Source organism: Corvus moneduloides, chromosome 4 (genome assembly GCF_009650955.1).
Source record: "Corvus moneduloides isolate bCorMon1 chromosome 4, bCorMon1.pri, whole genome shotgun sequence".
Classification (NCBI taxonomy): domain Eukaryota; kingdom Metazoa; phylum Chordata; class Aves; order Passeriformes; family Corvidae; genus Corvus; species Corvus moneduloides.
Genome location: NC_045479.1, coordinates 61835002 through 61857147, shown reverse-complemented (window position 1 = coordinate 61857147; position 22146 = coordinate 61835002). Strand labels below are relative to the sequence as shown.

General features: G+C 40.4%; 1 protein-coding gene across 3 annotated transcripts in view; it reads left to right on the top strand.

Moving 5' to 3' along the window:
• Nucleotides 1-22146, top strand: part of LHFPL3 (LHFPL tetraspan subfamily member 3) — a 244467-nt gene that overhangs the window by 123425 nt on the left and 98896 nt on the right. The gene's annotated exons all lie outside the window — the stretch shown is intronic.

Genomic DNA, 22146 nt, shown 5'->3' with positions numbered 1-22146 from the left:
TTCTTCAGTATATCAGCTTTTGTTCACTTGTTCACTAAAGAGTCACAAGCTTTTCAGTTTGTCTCTGATGCAAGAATTATTTTTTGCCTTTATTGTGCTATGTCCATTAATATTTGCACTATCCCATTCTGAACTCTTTCTAGTTAAACTCTATTTTTTGACATATGAAGCTCCAAACAGATGTGCTGTTGAAAGCAAGGGTGAGCATTTTGTTTACTTTGGGACCTTATGAGTTAAGAATTTTCTGTCCTGTTCCTTTTGCATCCCAATGTTTTGACTGTTTCTGCAAGCAGAAGTCCATACTGAGCATGGACGCAGGGCTTTTGTGATTGCATTGCATTTCCATACTAGCGATGCAAAAGAGTCATTCAGACCATTTCCCTCACATTTGTCTGTTACCCAGCTGTCACATTGTTTCAGCTGGGTTCTCTTGAGGAGATCCTCCTGGGTTTTTTCTAGGTTTAAGTAATGTAAGTAATGTTTTTTTGTGTTTGTCTATATTTTTCTCAGGTCATATATAAATATAATTAGCACCGCTACTTTTGGTTGGGGATTTCATGCTCAAGTGTAACTTTCTGTCTATAGAGAAGCGACCCTTCATTGATCCATCTGTTCCTACAGTGTTTACAGGCCACATCACTGTTTATCTTTCATGCTATGATTTACTTATGTTCTCAAATAGAACTCTGCCAGTGGCTTTTTGAACCTGCTGTTGAACCATGTCTGCTGCTTCTATTTGCTATCTCATGGGGTGGTGAAAAATGAAACAATCCCTCCGAGTCCCTTTCTTTGAGTAGCAGTTTAAGGAGTGCAAGAATCATAGTTGTGACTGATCCATTTGCCTCTTGTTTCTCTTATTCTAGAAAAGGACAGCTGAAAAATCTTCCCTGCTACAACATTTGACTTATGCCTTTCTTGTTGACTGATTCTCCCTATTACACCCTTGTCTTTCTCTATCTTAAATTAAATCAACATTAGATATCATTGAAGCCAGACTTCCTTTGAAACTTCATGCTGATCGGCAGAGGCAGATAGCAGCTAAGCAGCAGAATCAACTTAAGAAAAGGAAGATACAGCTACTTTATAGATGTGTTTTCTTTTTTTTTTCTTCATTCTTCCTTGTGCTCCTAAAAGGAAAGTAGCAGCGCTCTTTGATCTTAGAAGACTGCAACACATTGATGAGTGGAACAAAACTCTTTCCTTGCTTATTATGAGACAAAATGTTTCATTCTTTCCCATAATTTTTAGTGCTAGATTGCTCTGAAAATTGCAGAACAAAGCAGCTGATATTAAAAAGAAAGAATTCATCTCAGCTTTTTACATGATTCAAAAAGGGACTGGAGGAATGCATTGCATGAAAAATCCATCCTGGCCAATTAAACACTGCCTTTGGCTCGAGAAGTCCCTGACCTGTAACACACTGCAGAGTGGGGAAATATCCCTATGTACTTCCCCTGTGTGATCATTCCTTTCTTTCTGTGCTGTCTGCTCCTGGCAGCTGTTGAAGGAAAAGTACTGGGCAGGATGGAGACCTCTGGGAGGTCCAGCCCTCTGGGGACACACAGGAAGGCCAGCTGTTGAGTAGTGTTTCCTGTCTGGGCGTGTGTGGAAAACCAGGTTTGTCCCAGAGAAACAAGGGTGAGCCCATACACCTTGTTGTAAGGTAGCTGGGACCTCTCTCCTCGCTTACACAGAGCACAGGAATTTGAGGTTGCTGAACAATTATCTGATCATTTTCTCCTGAGCAAAAGCAAAAGCTTCCCTAAGAAGGCAGGTGCTTCAATACAGAGGATATTGTTGCTTTGTGAAATTGTTTAATGAAGATTGTAGAAACTGTACTCAGCATCTTTGAAATATGACGTCTTTGATCAGCTGTGTTGCAAAGATGGGCTGAGGTAAAAGACAGGGAAAGAATGCATGGTTCCTTTTAATTAAAATGATTGATTATTACAGTGTGGGATAGTCCAAAACTGATTAATGTTCTTAATGAATTACTTTAATCTATTTGTGGATTTCTTTATAAGTCTCTTGTGGATATACATTATCAATACCTTCTTTTGCTGAAGCAAATTATTTTTCCTCTCTTTTTTTAGGATGCAGATAGCCACACTCAGAATTATAGACATAAAAAATCTGAGGTTGCCTATTCATAGGCAGGAGATTTAAGTAACTGTTATCTAAAACATGCGACCTTCTAATAACCTTTCCCAAAAGGCAAGATGCAGGATGAGAAAGAAGTAATTAGAGAAGTCATGAATGTTAAATTACAGCTTCTGAGTAACAGTTTAACCACTGATTAGTTCATGCTGGTCAGCGATTTGCCCTTTAGGAGGACAAGGTGTAAATCCCAGTGGATGACTGACCTTATTATTCTCCTGCATGATGGACTGGGGCCCCTTACCACAGCCTGGTCCTATCAGAGCATCCCCTTCCTCCCATGGCGCTGCCCACAAAGTGGTGGTCCTGCATTCCACCCAGGACTCAGCAGCCCTTCTCAGTAGTGGGATGATGAGGGATTGGGGGCTTCTGTGGAGGTTGCTGCTCTCAACTGAATCAAAAAGAGATTACATGTCCACATCTAGAGTTTGGCAGAAGTGATGGCAAATTGGTCACCTGATTGATATTGTTTCTGCTTGGTTGGGAAAGCATGAAAATGGCACATCTTCACTTCAGTCCCTGGTCCCATCGCACATCCCATGCATGGTGGCAGTGCTGTGCTGTCAGACAGAAGGTCCCTATCCCTCTGGGATTTCTGACTCTTTAATGGAAGTTGCTGAAAGAAAATATCTCTTAAATGTCAAATTTAGTAACTCTGGAACAAGATTTTAGAATTATGTAGGTGTTTAACACCTGGTTAGACAGCACTCAACTACTTGACAATAGTCAAATTCACCTTCATTAGATGAACTTGAAGCCAGTGCCACTCTCCCATGCTGCAGTCATCATCAGTTATTATTGGTCCCTTTAAAAGATCCCAGGAGATGTCTTACTGAAGGGGCTGCCTTGGGTCGGTCATTCCAGGGAGGACAGAGGATCCTATAATTTTTCGTTTGTCAATCGTCCTTCCTTCCTAAAGCCAAGGCACCTCCTCCTGTGCAGAGCAAAATCTCATCTGCTTTGTGCTGACAGGAGCCTCTCACAATACAAACGTGTGATGTCTGTGTAACTTTGGGCCACTGTGGAACTGTGACTATGGAAAGAACTACTCATTCTGCAAGCAGGTATTAGATGTCTTCTTGGCTGGAGGGAAAGGAACTGGATCAGCTCCATTCAGAAGGCCTCAGCAGCAGATATTTCTCTTCTACTTTGAGTTCAGCCCGTGAAGGTATTACCCCTACAAGGGTAGTGCCCAGGGCATGACAAGTGCTCATGTCCAGGGCTGCACTGCAGTCGCCCTTGATTTGAGGCAGTTAAGGAATTTAATACAGTGAAAAAGTAGGCTGCTATTTTTTTTTTCTTAAGTTCTCTGTGCTCATCAAGTTTGAAAGCCTAGGGCAAGATTAATTAAAATCAATGGAGCAAAGCAAATTAAGCACTTTAAAGTGCTCTTTGGGGGCTATCAAAACTAAAATAATTCAAAATAAGTAGTCAAATGTCTGGGGCTTGTTATGAGACTATTTTATCATTCTGCCCATTCATCTGCTCTATCTCTCCCCTACTTCTTTATCTGTTTTTCACAGAGCTCAGCAGATGCTCTTTCCTCAGCATTTCACACCAACATGTCTCTGTGCAATCTCAGGACTCTGCTCCCACGGACCTAAAATAAAGATCACACTGCAAACACACAGCTTAATCCAGCAACTCTTAATCACACTAGTAAGCCTTGCAGATACGTAAATAGCACTGTTCATGTTAATGGGATAGTTTGTGAGAAAAAAAGAGTAGGTTCACAATTCTAAGTAGCAACCATGGGATGAAAATCTGCATTTTGTCTCGACTAGAAGAAGCACAATTTTGTATTGTGTATGATTGTCAGGAAAAATCCTATCACTTGCAGGTATCTCCTAATGCCTCAAGCTGTCTCCCCAGTTGTCCTCCAGATTAATTTGGACCAAACTCAACATCCTCCATACAGGAGGAGTTGTAAGGGTAGACATTCACTCTAAGAAATCTCAGGTCTGTTTGGTTTTGGGTTTTCATTCAGTCTGTGCTTCTGTGCCACCTGAGTGGTCCTACATGACTCTGTTTGGTAACAAAATCTGCTAATGTACGCCTGCTTCTGCTTGAGTTCTTAGCGACTCTTTTAAAGTGATTCCAGGTTGTTTGGTGATCCCTAGTATAATCCCAGGTGTTATGGGGGGACTGTGAAGGTAGTCAGTGAAATCTCTAGCAATGTAGTCATTGCATTAGGCTGTCTTCAGCCTGATTACACAAGCTCAGCAGTGGCATTCATAATTCCAATGCCTGTTTACTAAACCCAATACTGAACTTATCACTTGAAGATACAGGAATGTGGAAGCAAATCTTCTGGATTAGAGTGTGTCTTTGGCTCCCTGTGGTAGGAAGTAAGCTCTGAGCCTGCCTGGTCCTGGCTGGTTGGCTGTGCTCTGAGTCACCAAGCTGCTCTCTGTGCTAAAACAGTGGTGTTCTGTGAGGAATAGGAAACATGCTTATCTGCAGCTCTTGTTATTTGTGTGGCAGCAGAGAACAGATGAACACATATTTCAAGCTACCACATAGAGTTGTTACTTCAGATCTAGTTTTTTAACCTTTTCAATAATTTTCAGAGCTCTCTCCTTAGCTTAGTTTAGCTGGGTGATTGGAGTGACAATGAAGGGCACTTGCTTCCAGAAGGCTCCTTTGTTTCCTGAATGTGAGAGAAATTGCTACCCACAGCAGAGCTACTGGTCCTCTGACTCCTGTAATCATCTTGTAGCCTCTGAGTACAATTGTTATTTTGGAAAAAAATTTTGGGTTTTCTCTGCCAAAGTTAAACTTATGATGGTTTGCCCAAGTGAGTGTGGAGACATCACAAAAGCCGTGTGCCAAAATGAGCCATTGCATTGACCCAGGACTCCATTATAAGGGTACTGTAGTTTTGATTCTTACTGAGTTTCTTCTTGTCACATGCAGGTGTCTAGAAGTGTGAGGTGCAATTTTTTATGTGAACCTTGAACAGAAAATAAACTGAGGGCTAATGTGTGGCCTGCGTGAATGGATATATATACTAAATTCTCATAGAGACACACCAGTCTAAAAGTTTCAGCTCAATAATTTACAACCAGCAGCTTCTGGATGAATACACTTCATCACAAAGCTTGATGGAAGGCTAGAAAGGTAATCTAAGTGATTTCAGGGATTTAGCATCTCTGATCAGTTTTTGGCTTTTGTTGGTATAGTTAATAGACAAGAGAAATAAAGGGAAAAAGTAACTAATTCAGATTAAAAACCTTTTCTATGGCAAATTACACAGCTGTTACTTAACTTTTAGGACACTTTGATATAAAAATTAACATCTTGGTAAAAATAAGTGGAAACTTTCCAAGTTTTTGTTGTTGGAAATTGGGAGAATACTGAATCTAAGTCTTCAGAGATCTTTTCCTGTAATTACCTCTACAAATTATTCAAAGGGGTATCACAAGCAAAGAATACCTTGTTATCCTTCTGTATGGGAGAGAAAAAGGCTTTTTGCCTCTCTTCACTGCTTTTAAAACACAGAAAGTCAAAAATAAGCGATTTAGATGTGTTTCTGCATTGGAAACTAACAAATCTTTCTTATGTCTAAAGAGCCTTTTCAAGGTTTGGGTCTTGTATTGGCATGCTATCCTTAAAAAACTCAGTTGAATAGGGAAGGACTTACTAAGAATTTGCTTTTTTGAGGAAAGTTTTGATTTACTCCCATTAATAAAAATGAGTCAAACATTACAGAAAATTTCCCTTTAATCAGTTTGTAGTTTCAATAACTGAACCATTTCGGGCTGAGGTGCACTCAGTGTTTGCTGCTCGTGAACATTGAGTGATGAGGTTTTACTGGCATGATACTCACAGCAAGTGAATACATACTCGATTCAATTAATATTACTTGCTTTCACATAGCAATTAAAGGCCCCCACTGGGACTGGAGCTCGGGGCAGACAGTTTACATGAGGAAATATTCAAGACCCCCATGTTCAATGACCCCCATTCATGGCTTCCTCTTCAAGGCCAGGGTCTCTGCCATTCCTCTCTAATTCCTTCTTCCCTCTCTGGTTCTACATTTGAAAAAAGGTTGCAAATAAAATAAAAATTTAAAAATCTAAACTCCTTTTGTCCTATGCCCTCGTCCTATGTCCTAAACTCCTTTTGTCCTGTGTCCAAACCTTGTCATGTATCTATTCCTCTGTTTTATTGTTGACACGCATACTTGGCATCTTTGGAAAATCTTAATTCTGAAAATGTCAACATTCAGGTGTTTGTAGGAGAAAATCATTTTATCTTCTACTGTCCTCTGAGGTGACATAAATATTACAATCAGGTAGACATACAGCTGCTGTTCTCTCATCTAATGAAGACGAATATAACTCAGAAAGACTTCATTATATATATTTTACTCTTTAGAAAGTTTATAGACTGGTAGCTTCCTCTGACCAGCAAACTGACCAGCCTGGCTCAAAAAGCAGTTTTCTGCAAATAAATATCCTAAAAGGGCAGATGTAATGCAAAGGCTGTGGGAGTCCTCTGTACAGTCCTGTATATACTATGTATTTCACTGTGAATTAAAAAGCAGATATTTTGCTCAGTGGAAAGCTAAGGCCCAAAGCCATCTCACCAGGCCTTGCTTTCAGAAAACTAATGTAGTATAAACTGGTCTTCTAGGCTTCCTCATCATTAATGGAGGGAGTGGAGGTTTGTACCTCCAAGGAGAGAGTTTGCCGTGCTGGGATGAGTGCCTGAGCTGCACAGGATGAGTCACTTGCTGGGTGTGCTTCTTTCTTTTCACAGCCACAGACAACAGGCTTAGAGGAGAAGCTCTGCTCCTGTATCTTCCTTCATGTGAGGCAGCACAAATGCCACTGAGCAGAGTAATCCTTGCTGGAGTTCTCCATATTGCCAGGAACCACATCAGTAGCTCTGGTTCCTGCCAGACAGCATCAGTTACTGGCAAAAGGCTACTGCTGAGCCCCAGCAATTCATGAGGTCATGGTGCCCTCCACAAGCTGATGACTGGGAAGTGTGAAATGGGTGATAGGCAGCCTGTGGTGGCAGAAGAGCAGATGTGGACCTGTGTCAGCCCTTGGAGAGGAAGAAACTGCTGGGAGGGGTCTGTCTCCCCATCCCAACATCCACAGATCACTGTGGGAGAATGCACTTTGTTCACCAAGAGGAGAATGAAATAATACGCAGATAATATGCATTATTTTTCCTAGTCTTGCTTTTCTGGTTGTCAGGTTGCTGCCAGAGTTGTTGCCTGGGTGGATGTCTGCCACAGGAGAGCATCACTAGTGGTGGACAATGCTCTTGAAACTGCTGTCAGAGCAGAGCTTCATCCTTCCCTGCATTACCAGCTGTAGAAGTGGCTGCCAAGAACATCTTAAATATATTCTCATGATTCAGTCACAGCTGAGGGTTACACAGAGGAAAGAAAATGGCTCGTGGTGGCAATCCACAGCCCAACTCCTGTGTCTGTTAGCAGGGGACTCTGCTGTGACCACCATCCCCACATGCCTGTCAGGCAAGAACATCATCCATCATGGTTGTGACAAAGGCATTTTCACCTGTAGAAAATCCCATCCATTTACAAACTCTGTATAGCCCAGACATAAAGCGATCCCCACACAGCCACTCAGTTTCCTTCAGTGGGATGGGGGAAAGAATTAGAAGAGTAAACCTGAGAAAACCTGTGGGTTGGATAAAGACCATTTAATAGGTAAAGGACAAGTCTTACGCACACAAGAAAAACAAAACAATTCATTCACCGCTTCTCACAGGCAGGCAGGTGTAACTATCCCAGTCAAAACCAGCACAGAGAAGAACTTTGTAAAACAGAAGTGAAACCAGGGAAAAATTATTGTGCCTGAGTACTGAAGATACAGTTTTTGTATAAAATTTGATGGATATTTGGTTTACATCTTTGTAATCTCAAGCATAGTAATTGGATATTCTGAATACATAGGAAAATTTTACTTTGAGGGGTCATAAGTTACATTCTGTCTTCAGCAACAAATGAATGATAGCAGCTTTCTCACCTCTAGTAGCACAAGTTGGGGTGGTTAGGGAACAGTTTCAGAACCGCCTTTGCCAGCAAAGTAATGAGGGCAGCTTGCAGGATAAGTACTTTCTCACATTTATACTTCCACCCTCTGCCTCTTCCAGGGCTAGTGTGGATGCAATGATTTCTCTTGCCCAGAGGCTGTATTTAGACCATCCCATTTTAGAAGGTTACAGCTGAAAATATTACAAATCTCATTGCTTCTCCTCTCTTGTAATGTATGCTTAATATACATTGCATTTCATTCCACCTGGACCATGAAATTGGTTACATGGAGAGTTTTACAACATCAACTCTAGCACTGTAGCAGAATAGTTGGAAGTATCCCTAAATGTTGGCACTGTGTGGTTCTTTCCATCATACTTCCATGATAACATTGCCTGGCTGGCAACTTTTTTGTTACTTAGAGATTGTGAATTTGATTATTTTACAGATATTCTGCTGTGCAAAAGAGAAAAGGCAAAAGGGAGTTTTATTATGAGTTTTATCAAATTGCGTTACAGAATCCCACAAAAGACAGAAATTAGTCTCTTCAGTTTTCTCAACTGCTTTATGCTGTTCTGACACCAACATCACCAGCATGTTGTCTCCTGGCATGTGTCTGTTATAGAAGACAGAAACTGCCATTTTAGATCAAAAAGTAATTTCCTTGTGTCCAGTATCCTTTGACAGAAAAAGTATAAATGAAGATGAATAGGCCTTCAAAGAATGTGTTGCTTTGGATTTTTTTCTTACCTAAAAGAGAGCCAAGGTGATTTCTCTGGATTAGGAAACATTACATTTTTTTCAAAATCTAGGCCTGGCATGGGTTATTTATTTTCAGGCTTACAAATAAGCTTTTTACACTTTGACAAATAAAATGTCCTGTCCAGGAATAGTAAGGAAGTTTTTCTGTGTGACAGATCATGAGTTGATAAACTGATAGATAACTCCTCTCCCCTGAACAAAGGGGTTTTATCTGAGAAGATATCACAGTGAAAAGTCAACTGTTCTTCCTCTCCACTAAAGCAAGCCTCTGCTCTGAAGGCACTCCAGGGGTATGGACATGTTGTACCACCACTTCCATCTTAGGGACACCTAAGATACTCTACACGAAGTCACCTGTATGACCCAGCATGATGCTGCACAGAGGTGACAACCTGTGTTGCTCCCCATCTCACAACTTGCTACTTCAGCATTTTCTGGGGTAACCCTTCACTTTTTTGTACTGTGCATTCCCAGCCTACTTGTGCATACCTTGAGAGAAGTGTGGATGTGCTTCCTGACAAGCTGCAAAGCAACTGTGAGGCTTCCCTGACCAGGCAGTAGAAAAAGTGCATCTCCCATTAAGAGGCACTGATTTCCCGCCCAATGCCATTTGCACAGTGGAATTGGGTAACCCATATATGCCCAGCTATGCTGGGTTGAATTTCTCTCAGACTTTGCCCAATTTCTGTGAGGTCTGTGTGACTGCATATCTTTGTGTCAAGTGGTGTTAAGAGGAAGCTTCAACTGGAGAGCTGGAGGGAGTGGGAAGAACAAGGAGATTGTAGTAGAGACAAACGTATCTCTGGAAGCAATCTCTCTTCATAGTCTTCAAAAGGCATCAGGAGAGTTGCATACACCTAGCTGGCAGGATGAGAGCCTTACAGGGTCTTAAAAACTCAAAGTAATAATAGACTTAATGAATTAAAGTAATAAACTTAAAAGCAGTACAAGTAAGGGATACAGCAAATTTATTTAGGTTGCACCAAATAAAATTTGATGATATAATTTCTTTCTTAGCATTTAATAGCCTTCTGCATGTTAAAGACACTTTGTTTAAAACTCAGTCACGTGAGTCAATTTGGATCAGATTCCTTTTTCCTAGTTGTATCTATATAGGTGGCTCTCTCCACTAAATACTGGTGGGACAGAGAAAGGTGCTTGCAGGGTGATTTATTCAGAGAACCTGTGTTTTGGGTTGCCCTACAAGTGCCCACCTAGGCTGTCATATGCAGAAACACATGAAGCTCTGTTAGATATGCCACATTAAAAAAAGAGATGCAGACATCTTTCAGTTTAGCTTTGTGTGATATTTAATAAAATTACCCTATGGACTCTTCTGTAGAACAAGATTTTTAGCTTGGCTTCCCCTTGAAATGAGGCATGTGCAATCTTGCTGTCCTACTGTCTGTCACGTCCTTCTCAGAAATGTTCTTGCCAATGGGCACACTTCAGTCAGATCTAACACAAGAAAAGAGACCTAAATGCCCTATCTTCCTGAGAGGTCTGACACTGACTGGTTTTCACAAAAGAGTCCCAAATTAGTATAACCACTGGATGAAAAACAGCAGCGAGAGCCCAGTGGTTATCAGTTTGACCCCATGCTTGGTGGGTGACAACCTGTGTACTGACAAATCAATAAACACATGGTACTCAGCATGGAGCTGACAAGCAGTTGCAGCAGCTGCTGTGTTTTATTTGGTCAGCAGCTAGAGGATAAAGGAGTGAGGAGACCTCTTTCTGCTTGGTGAATTTGAAGAGAAAGAATAAGAGACTTGGAGATAGTGAGGTCTTGTACCTGAGAGCTAGTGATACAGGAGACAAAGCTGTAAAAACATTGCCTTGTCCTGCTACTCCCTAAAAAGCCCATGTTTTTAATGCCACTGGATGAAATACTAAACAACATTTTCACTTCACAGCACTTACCTTAGAACTAACACACAAAATAATGGCATTTGTAAAGTATTCTCAAATTATCCTCTTTTATATCTGTATGCACATTGTTCGTGTTGAATTCTCTGAATTCAGCATCTGTCCAGGACATGATTACTTAAAGCCATCATCTTGTTGCCACCCTTATCTTTATCAGCTTTCCTTCTACCATCTCCCTGCCTTGTCTTGGATAGGAAATCACATGCAGTCCTATGCAGCAAAATCTTTGAATCAGCAGAATTGTCTTTCCTTTTCAGAGCTGTATGACAAGTGACATACGTGAGAGTCCATGGTGCTAACTACTGCATATTTCACAAGCTCTGAATTGGATGAATTGACACCAGAGAAACCCACTTTTTTTCTATTCCTTACACAGTGTGTTTAGACTTTACTGTTTAATCAAGTGATGCTTAGCTCATTTGAACTGACTGATGTACAATTCTCAATTGTCAGTTCCTGCAGCCTCATCAACAGCTTAATAAGACAGGGTAAACAGTCATCACACTTGATCCCAGCAGCACACTGCACATTGAGGCAGAGGTCTCGAATTCAAGGACAAAACTCATTCTGTGTCCACCCTTGTTGGGCCAGAGGAGGAACCAGGAGGAAAGCTAGCCACGTGGTACAGTAGAATTGTAAAATTGGGTTTGGGGTTTGAGAGTTTTTTTTAGTCAAAGAGAAAATTTGGCACAAGTTTGTGTCTTCTGTGTAAAAAACCTCAGTACCTGGACGTAGTTGAAAAATGCTAGAGAAAGTGGCTGTAGCTCGGTAGGCTTTATAAGGTTGTAGAACGTTTGGCAAAAGTCTGTTTGGAAAGTGCTAATGAAGATAAATTTAAGAGTGGCTGCTAAAGCTTGAGTTCATTGGTTATTCCCATTAGAGATTACAAATTGGAAATATCTACCATCCCCCTGAAAACACTTTATGTAGCTGTTTCTTTCCATTACAGCATTAACTGAAACATCTGTGTGAAAATATTTCAAATTATTTGTAAGGAATACAGTCTTGAATTTGCTCAGACTTCTCATAATCTCAATTATGAGTCTAGATGTCTTGAAGAATAAATTTACCATATGGATATATCAGTGACACCATGGTATTCTTTTATGTGTAAAGCTTTAATGGCATCATTATGCTGTAATGACATCAGTGCCAGTAATATCCTACTAAAGAACATTATTAGTCAAGGGACACTAAATCCACAAATCTACAGGTTAAATTTGCCATTTCAGTAAGCATATGTCACACATACAGCACAGGCAGAGCTATGTGTATGCAGCTGTGCAGGTGCTATAGGCAAAACGTTGCGTGTAGCAGCTAAAAATCTGTGTGTTATGGTTGTTGAGTTAGAGATGTTGCTTGAATTCCACATTTAATTTTCTAGTTTTGAATTACAGTCAAAATCATAAAGTTCTGGTTAATAACTAGCATCAAACTAGCATTTGACAAATTGCATGACAGAATTTGTTGCCAAGATAAATAATTTCTTCCAACTGGTAAACAGAACGTCACTCATAATCTAAAAGAAATGTGTACAAGAAACGTATCTTTTAATAGGAATGCAGCACTGATGTAATGAGAGTATAACTACTTTTTAAAAAATTATTTCCCAAACTACTGTCAGCAGGGGCACATCTGTTTGGCTTGGAATCCCTGTGATTTTTATTGCTTAGGTCCCACTCCTGGGAGTTACCTTTGCATTACTCACAAACCAAAATCACTTCCTCTTCATTATTTTCCATCCAAAGAAAACAAATATTTATCAGAAGAAAATTATACTTTTTGAGAATGCAAACTGAAAAAGTGTTAAGAAATTTGTTTATGGTCTCCCCATCTGCTGTGACTTACCTCCCCTTGCAATTTCAGTGCATTGTGCTTTATTGTTTAAATTTGCTTTAGGATTTGCATGTGATGTATCCAAGATACCATGAATAGTTTGGTACTAATTAAAGAGAAAATACAATTATACGAATGGCTCTAGGGCAGTGGAGGCAGATCAAAAGAAGAAAAATCCAAAGTTCACAAAATTTTTCCATTCCAACTTTGATGATATTTCTGAATTTGAAATTATCATACAGAGTGCATTTGCATTTTAAATGTTTGGACACAACTTATACAGAAGCAAATAGTCTTTTGGGGCCATATTGAGCATTTTTGCAAGGCTGGAGAATAACAGAATACATCTCACACTAATATACATCCTGCTTAGGTCCATCAGGGACAAAATAATTCCAAAAACACAAGGGCAATACCTGCAGTAATGTTTTTCTTTTCAGATGTGCTATACTGGAACGGTGCTTCTATATTAGAAATATTGGCTTAAACAAACAAAATACTAAAATCTGGTTTAATTGATACTGCTTCCCATGAGCACATGTAGGCCTTTCTAATGCAAGAGCATAAGCATGCGGTTTATTACACAGCAGATGATCATGCATTTTGTGATTGAAATCTGCTTGTTCCTTGAATACCTCTGAGGTGTTTGCATGTAGGTGAAGAGGACTTTGACCAGAAAAAGAAAAGCAGTTGTTGAGCAAAAGTATCTGAGATACCCCTTGGCTGACAAAGCTGAACTGCCATCTTCTCTCTCTAAAGCTATCTGCCTTCTAATTCCTTCCAGCTACATCAATTTACTGTAGCCCGTATTCTGTTAACATTATATTAAATTTATTTCACAATCATTATTTTATTTTAAGTATTAGACTAACTCCACTGCAACTGCACTGTGTGAGATCAGATTTCTGTAGGGTTGGTATATAAATGGAAACTCATGTACTTTGGAAACAGACATGCTGAGGGAATTGTAAACTCTAAAAACATAAAAAGAGTCATATTTAAGAAGGCTTAAGTAGGCTTTACCGGTAAACCTTTTTAAAAAGATTAGACATGCTGAACAATTATTTATTCAGAAATGGTAAGCTGTCAAAAAAGACAATGCTATAAGGTAAGAACTACAAATGGAATAACATCAAAATCATAGATTCATAGAATGATTATGGTTGAAAAAGACCTTTAAGATCAGGTCCAGGCATCAATCCAGAACTGCCAAGTCCACAACTAAACCATGTCCCTAAGAGCCATACCTACACATCTTTTAAATACCAACAAGGATGGTGGCTCCACCACTTCCATGTACAGCCTCTTCCAGTCCTTGGAATTTCAGTAAAAAAAAATTTACCTAATATCCAATCTAAACCTCCCCTGGCAATTTCCTCTTATCTTGTTGCTTGCTTTTTGGGAGAACAGACCAACCCCCACCTGTCTGCAGCCTCCTTTCAGGCAGTTGTAGAGAGTGATAAGGTCTCCCCTGAGTCTGCTTTTCTCCAGGCTGAACACCCCCAGCTCCCTCAGTTTTCCTCATCAGACTTGTGCTCCAGACCCTTCCCCAGCTCTGTTCCCTTCTCTGGACACACTGCAGCACCTCAAAGTCTTTCTTGTAGGGAGGGGCTCAAAACTGAACACAGGATTCCAGGTGTGGCTTCACCAGCCGAGCACAGGGAAGATCATTGCCCTGGTTCTACTGGACACACTGTTTCTGCTACCAGTTCCTTTTAATATGATTATAGTTACACACGGGGGTATTCATGATCTATCCAGAGCATAAGAACATCCAGATCCTGGCTCATCTATACACAGTTTGTTTACCAGAGCAGAGATAACATTTTTAACACAGCTGGAGCCAAAGTATTTGTTTTCTTTACAATAGCAAATTTCTACCTTTGCTACCTGGCCTATTATTTCCACAGCAAAGGAACATAAATCCCTAAACTGTGGAGTGGGAGACAGAAGAGGCATGACAAAACCTCTTAGGGTGATGACTAAATTTCTGATTAATTACAAAGCTGTTGATAGCTCATGGGTACTTTGGCCTTCATCATCTACACTTAGCACTTACGACTTCCTTCATGGCACTTCAAGCAGTTTGGATTTACATTGCAGAAATACTGTATTAGACCAAAACCAAAAGTTAAGGTATGCCCTGGAAGAAAATGAAAGTATCTTCTAATTCACTGGCCTACTTCAAAAAGTTTTTCTCACGTATAAATTGCTTCAGATAATTTGCAAGGATATATTCTAGCTGATAATCTTTTTCTTAACAAAAATTTGATTCTGTTCCAAACACAGTCAGAGCTGTCCCTTGTTTGCTGAAATGCAGGGTTGACAAAAGCAGGAGAGGGGCAGGATTCAGCTTGCAAGTTAATACTTCAGTTTACATGTCTGTATGTGGAGGGGCACATATGCACTCAAGTGTCCAGTAAGTCCCAGTATAGTTATGGAGGATGCAGTCAATACAGTCAGTGGGAGCTGAAGAGCTATTCAGCTCACCTGGAAGCAGGCACGTACAATTGATCAGTGAATTGTCACCCAGAAACCACTGACTGTATTCACCACATCTCCATGGACTGCAATTGAAGTGTAAACAGTTCAATTTATCTGTCCTAATCTCTGTTTACATTGATGATATGATTGCTGGTTGTTCTTACTCATGTCAGATTGAATTACTGAAAGGAACTAAAAAAAAATCCTGAAATCAATCTTATTTGGAAATATTATGAGCAAGAACCTCTTACACAGCTAGGGAGTTTGGCTGCTTAATCAGATCTGCTTGAGTGTTTAAAGCACCCAAAACTGATGTGCTTAAAATCATCAGTTATAATGTTGTATATTTCCATACCTTATTTCCCACAAGTTTTTAAAGAACCAGACAACCATAGCGATCATGTACTTTGAGTCTCTGATGAATACAGATGATTACTGTGTCAGTAGATCAAGGGGAAAGATTTTTAAAGCATCCTTCCCCCTAGTCACTTCCCTTACTGCTACTAGATATGGATCCACTCCAGGTCATGGACCAAGGAGAACTAATGCAGCTGCCTAGCCATGTACGTCCAGCAGAGGCTATGGTCATAGGCTATAGCAAAACCCTCCACTTATGGAACAAATGCATCTCAAAAGTTTTTAGTCTCCCTGCACTGGTTTGGGGAGGACATAAGAGACAGAATGGATACAGTCACATTTGAGACTTTGAAGCTCTGGTATTTGAAACAAGGATCATATTTCTGCAGCTTGAGCCTGGATGCTGAAATACCAAAAATGTCCTACATGTGCCCATGAATAACTATTCACCTTGAATATTTTTGAATGAAGAAAACTGCGTCTTGTAACAGTTTTTATTTGATGTTTTTAAATAAAACTCTCTGTTTCTTTATAATGTGTGCAGAGGGACTGGCCTCGGTGCCATTCAATCAATTTTGCACTTGACTTCAGTAGGAGCAAAGATAGCCCATGGCGAATGCAAATCCAGAGGAAATTACACCCAGGTGCTTTTCAATGAAATGTTTATCCATTAAAAAAAAAAGAAAAACAAAACCTTAATTCTTTATTTTGAGAAACTGTACTCTCAGCACCTCAGGCTGGTTTATACATGTTGTCTTTCTCTACAATGTATTTATGTAGTAAAATCTAAGTTCAGGTGCAGACTTTGATGTTGAAGGGGGTGTTTCATATGCAGCTTTACTTAGTAAATTCCTTCCCAGCCAAATGTACTGAAGTAGTGCAGTGTCACACTGTGAAGCACAGTCTGAGTAGTTAATATTACCTGGAGTGTACAAGGGAGAGAATGTTTTGACAATATTCATGCTTGCAGCTTTAGAGATCTTGTGCATATCTATTTACAAACCGTAGATATCTTGCATATATTTCATCAGTGTCAGCCATAATATAAATCTTCCCTGAGCAAATTACACAATATTATCTACGTAGTAAGTAAAATGTACTGATACATGGGGAAGTGTTGCCTGTTTGAAGCTGTTACAAGCATTATGATCCTAGACACTGTTATTAACCTATCGGGGTGTTTAAATATGTGAAATTAGAAGTCTGACAGCAGAAGGCTGGTTTGCATTGCAGAAGGAAAAAGGCATGTGTTCAAACAGTGTCATATATGGAGCCTAAATCAGTCTGCTCAGGTCTGGTGTGCTTTAAAAGACAATGAGTGAATTTCATATGTTTGAAAGTGAAGACGTGATAATGCTCTTCTTGATTCCTGTCCTACACACCAGCTCTATGCATGCTGACACCAGCAGATCCCCATGGCAGTGGCAGAGAGGGTCTTCCCATCCCGAGAAGGGATGGCTTTTACACAGCAGGACTGAAATACAGTCTTTAAATGATGTATCCATGCTGGATCCAGAAAGTGTCCTACCATAAATGTCAAGAGTTTGGGGTTGAAAACAATCGTGACCTGAAGATTTCCATTTCCAAACACGAGTGGGATTTAGGAACAAGATGTAGTATATAGAGCAAACCCTTCAATGTGACTAACAGGTCCTACTACCCAGAGAAGGAATGGTGCTCACAGTGTCAGGAGTGTTCTCCTGCTGGTGCTGAGCATCTGGGCTGAACATCTAATCCACAGGTCTCTATGGCCTTGGGAGACCACACTGGGAACAGGTTCCTGTGTGCACTGGTCTCAGTGTGGGTCCCAGCAGAAGGCTTGAAGTGGTGGATTTGTTTTAGTTTACTTTTAATTATTTTATCTTCATATGACCCTTCAGGTGTACTTTCCATACTTCTTTTTAAGAAGATGTCAAAATCTTTCACACTGAGGTAACTGTTTAAACACACTGTGAGATTCACAGTGAAATCCTGGGAGCTGACAGCACAGACATAGGGTGTGGAATGAAGGCTGCTGCAGGACTCCAAGGTGCTGTCACACAGTTCCCGTGTGTGTTGGGGCAGTCAGCCAGAGGCAATGTTTGAAGGCACCATGATTCTTCTCCAGCAGGAGGAAATATATAGTTATTCTCATACTCTAAAACAAACATTTCACTTATCAATATGGATCATAGAATTTATGACTGCTGCATCAGCAGAGATAAAATGCAGCAGTCATGGACTAAAATATTGCATCCTCTTTGTAAGGGTTTGGAGAGTAAATTTACTGATTTTTCTTTTCTCTGTATCTTGGGAAATGCAAGAGCACTCAAGAGCATCTGAATTTGCAAACCTTCACTGTGACTGTTTATAAGAGCAAATGGAGAACTGGGCCCTTACAAAATTCAAATGTTTCCCTTTGAATTAGCCCTACAGCTGTACCTTGCGAGCTCTGGAGCTTGGGAAACAAAGACAGCTTTAAACTCTGGCAATCTGACTTTCAATTCAAGCATAATGAGGGAGAACAAAAAAAAAAAGAGCAAAATAGATTTGAGAAACATCTAGTAAAAGGCATAAAAACTACTAATCCTTTTGCAAAAAACATCAGAAGGAAGAAATCTACCAGAAGTCCAGGAAGATGATCAAAGAATAAAGTCTCTGAGAAGTGTCTGATTAAAGTCTCAGAATCTAAGTCAGAGATATTCTAGGAAAAGAATCTAAAACAAATCTTCTGTACACACAGTTACTTTGGAGGAGTTTGGGGAGGTTCCCACACTGGAAGTCTTTTTTAACAGAGATTGATCAGATGCTCTTTTTCAAACTGAAATGGAGATAGCAAAGTTCGTGGGAAAAATAGGCTATATGCATGATAACATATCAGAAGGATTAACAGTAACAGAGTTTTAAAGGAACTTAAGGATGTAGTATTCGATATTTCAACAGCACTATCTAACCTCTAGTTTAAAATTTCTTTGGTACTAGAAGCTGGGAGATAGTTAATTTTATATCATTTTTCAAAGAGTTTAGAGGAGAAAAAAGTTACTGCAGAACAGGAAGTTGGTGGCTGTATTGGCAAAGTGATAGAAATGTTGAATTAGTGGCCACTTGGAAAACATGACATACATACTGGGGATAGTCAGCATGGATTTTAGAAGCAGAAATTATGGTTCAGTAGAGTAGATCTGCAAAATGCTCAGACAGGGGGATCAGGGATGAGCAGAGGCAGCAAATCTCTACCATACCAGGACAGACTGAGGAGGGCAGGACTCTTCATCCTCACAAAGCCATGACATACCAGATATTGGGTCTGGATAAAAGTGGAAGGTACATGGGTAAGAATATTGTCCACTGTAATTTCCAATGCAGGAATTAGGAACCATAAAAAGAAGCTAGCAGGTGAAAGCTTTTAAATAATTTTCTTTTTTTTATTTTTCCTGTCAACTGATGGATAACTAAGCTGTGGAACTCTTTACCGCAGAACATTATGGACACTGAAAGTTTACAAGAATCAGCTGGGAAAATTAATTGAGGAAGAAAAATTTCATGAAATGTCCTTAAGTATAAAGATACCCCCACTGAACTGCAGATGTGTGAGACTGGCAGAATGCCCCAGGGAAGTGCTGCTGCCCACTGCTGGGGGCAGGGTGTGGGGATACAGGAATGACAACAATGCTACAAGGAGAAAATGCTGACCTAGTGCACCTGGACGTACACTGTTGTGTTCTTTTGAGCTTTTCAATTATACTCTCTTTCTTGGCTGTCCACACACAGATACGTGGAGAACCAGATCAGTAAAGATATTTGGATTACCCATTCCAGCGGATTTTCAAAGGAGCTAAAACAGTCAAATAGCAGTAGGCAACTAAATAATATATACCCATATGCTGTCAAAAGAAATTCCTTTTCTTTAAAACATATAATCAGAGAGGCATTTATTCAAATGGAAGCTTACAGGCCTTATCTCCAAGTGTTACAGAGTCTGTTACAAAGAAGTTTCATATCAGCAAAGGGCTGTTGCTCTGTAGAGGCATTATTGGAAGTGACAGAGCTGTGACAACACAGTGCTCCTGCCTACTGGCACTGGAAGAGGGATGTCCTCGTGGGACCCCTTTTTGTCATCAAGGTGAGCGAGGCAGTGAGAGGCCTCTTGTGCACTAATAATTTGAAACAAAAAAAAATGCAATCTTAAACTGTCAGGGAAGTGTTTAGCACTTATATTTGTTACTGGTTTGTGAGGATTTTGATGCATGAATAATAGAGACTAGGGATAATTAGAGTGGCCTGGGCCCCAAATGTGTAGACATGTAAAGCATTCAGATATAGTTAAAGCCCTGCAAACCCCAAATAAAGCCAACTAAAGCCAGGTCCCAACAGGAAGATATGAGAAAAAATATGCATCTGCAGCTCACTAGAAAGGGAAAGCAGGAATGCGTCTGAGTGACTGGCAAGGAGCAATCAGCCTGCAAATGCTGCTGACATGTTCAAGGAGGAAGAAAACAGGCAGGAGAAGATGGAGAAATATCTTCAGGAACCATGTGGAAATGATGAACTGAGAAGTGGGGAAAATCCTTGCAGGAAAGTTAGGGGAAATATTTGAACAGAAAAATCAAGACTGAGAAGAAAGAAATGAGAGCTCAGGAGCACTTCCCAAAGTTGGGAGGACCATCCTATGCCACCTCTTATCCCACCCTCCTGTACTCTAGATATGTTTACTATAGTCCCTTTTAAATCCCTTATATCTTGGGTCCACACCAAAACCGTGGTAAACTGTTGGGGTCTCCCCCCCTGCCATGTAGCCCTAGGAGAGGGGCCCTGGGAGGGAGACACGGAGCTTCCCTGCCCCTGCTCAGCCTCATTTCCCGATTGGTTGGTTTGTGCTCCCCTGTGTGGGCAAGGACCCTGGGGTCCCGTGACTGCAGAGCTCCTGAGCTCAGCCCCAGCCATGCGGCTGGAGAAATAAACATCTCTGAAACATCTACCAAGAATCTGTCCACATATAATTCCTTTCCACGGGACTCCTGGTTTGATATATGCTTGTTACAGTAATCCCCACTGTAACAGTAAACTGTTCACTTCTATGTCCCCATCCTTTTGAGGGGATGGTTGTCTGCCTGCAGGAACTCTGGAAGCCATGGAAGCTGATGCCAGCCGATGCACCTGCCTCATTCAATATAAGGGCACATTACAGTGGCAGTCCTGTACTGGAGGGGACATGAGAGGATCCTGACTGGTTGAGTTTGAATTGCAGTGTTTTAACTGGGTTTTGTCCATGAGACAGCTTAACTCAGTCTTCATCAGGCATTCATTCACACTGGAGGCTGCTTGGGTGTCCTCACCATCACAGATAAGATACGGGTACCCAAAAATATTTAATACTGGCACCCATCTCCAAGAGAGAGGTCTTTTTCACTTCCCCATTTCAAACAAATGTGTAGGTAAATGTTGAATCTTGAATCTAATCTGTCTGTTGTGTTGCAGACAATGTATAAACCCCACCCATTGTGTGCTGTGTAGAAAGAGGATTGACAGAGAGAAAAAATATCCTGAGCAGCAGATGGTAGGTGATGTAATAACTGTCTGAGCAGTGATAACCTTAATCTAATTAGTTTCCTGATCAAGATTAAGAAGACACCAAAGGTGTGAGAGAAGGTGAAGAAGAAACCTGTAATCAATAAAACAAATATAGGAGGATGAAAGACATGCTGATGGATAAGATGCAGGAGTGGAGGGAAATCACAGGAAAAATTACCATATGTCTTGTCAATATGAAAACAAAGTAGTCAGACCTTGCATCAGTCAATATGCACAGAACAAGAAAATGTGGGCTATATTGCAGAATTACAAACAATTGTATGGATAAGCAAGTGACCAGGAAGGGTCAGCAAGTTAAGCAAAAGTGGTGAGAATAATTTTAAAAGTATATAGGAATTTGATAAAAAAGAATGGTGGCAAACTTGGCAAGAAAAATCAATTGCCAGTAAACCTCGAATAATATCTTTTCTACCTCTGATGAAAATGCACTTTATTTTTGAAGGATTCTCAATTAAAACAGAGCACTTGCACTTTTTCTCAGAAATGCTTTTGGGTTGTATTCAGTCAGTAGAGTTCACAATGATCAACCTGAATGTTTGAAATGTTTCCACTGACCTGCTGCACTCTTTATTGGCAAAAAAGTTTCAGATTCAATGTTTCACTCAGTACTACCAAAAATGAGAGGTACTTTGACCTGGTAAGAGGGAAGGCATTATAGCTGGCAGCCCTGGCTGGCAAAGGGTGTTGGGGCTACACGTCTATATTGAGAGAAGCTGAAATCCAAGAAAGTGAGGCCATTATTGCGTCTTTCTGCACAAGGCTCCAAGTATGGCTTTGCCCCGGATCTGACAGAAAGTCTGCTCACTGTCAGATTGGGTCAGTTATATTCAATCAGAATAATTACATTTCTGAAGTTTGTTTTTGACTGGCCACAAGGATTTTGTTACAGAAATAATTGTTTGCTTAAGCAGAAAGACTTTTTTATTTGAACTGGTGAGATAAGGATATTTGCCCTACCTATCATAGCCCTGCTCGGCAGAAGCAAGGTACAGGGACATCGCAGGAGTCCCACAGGCACACAAGACAAAGCTCCA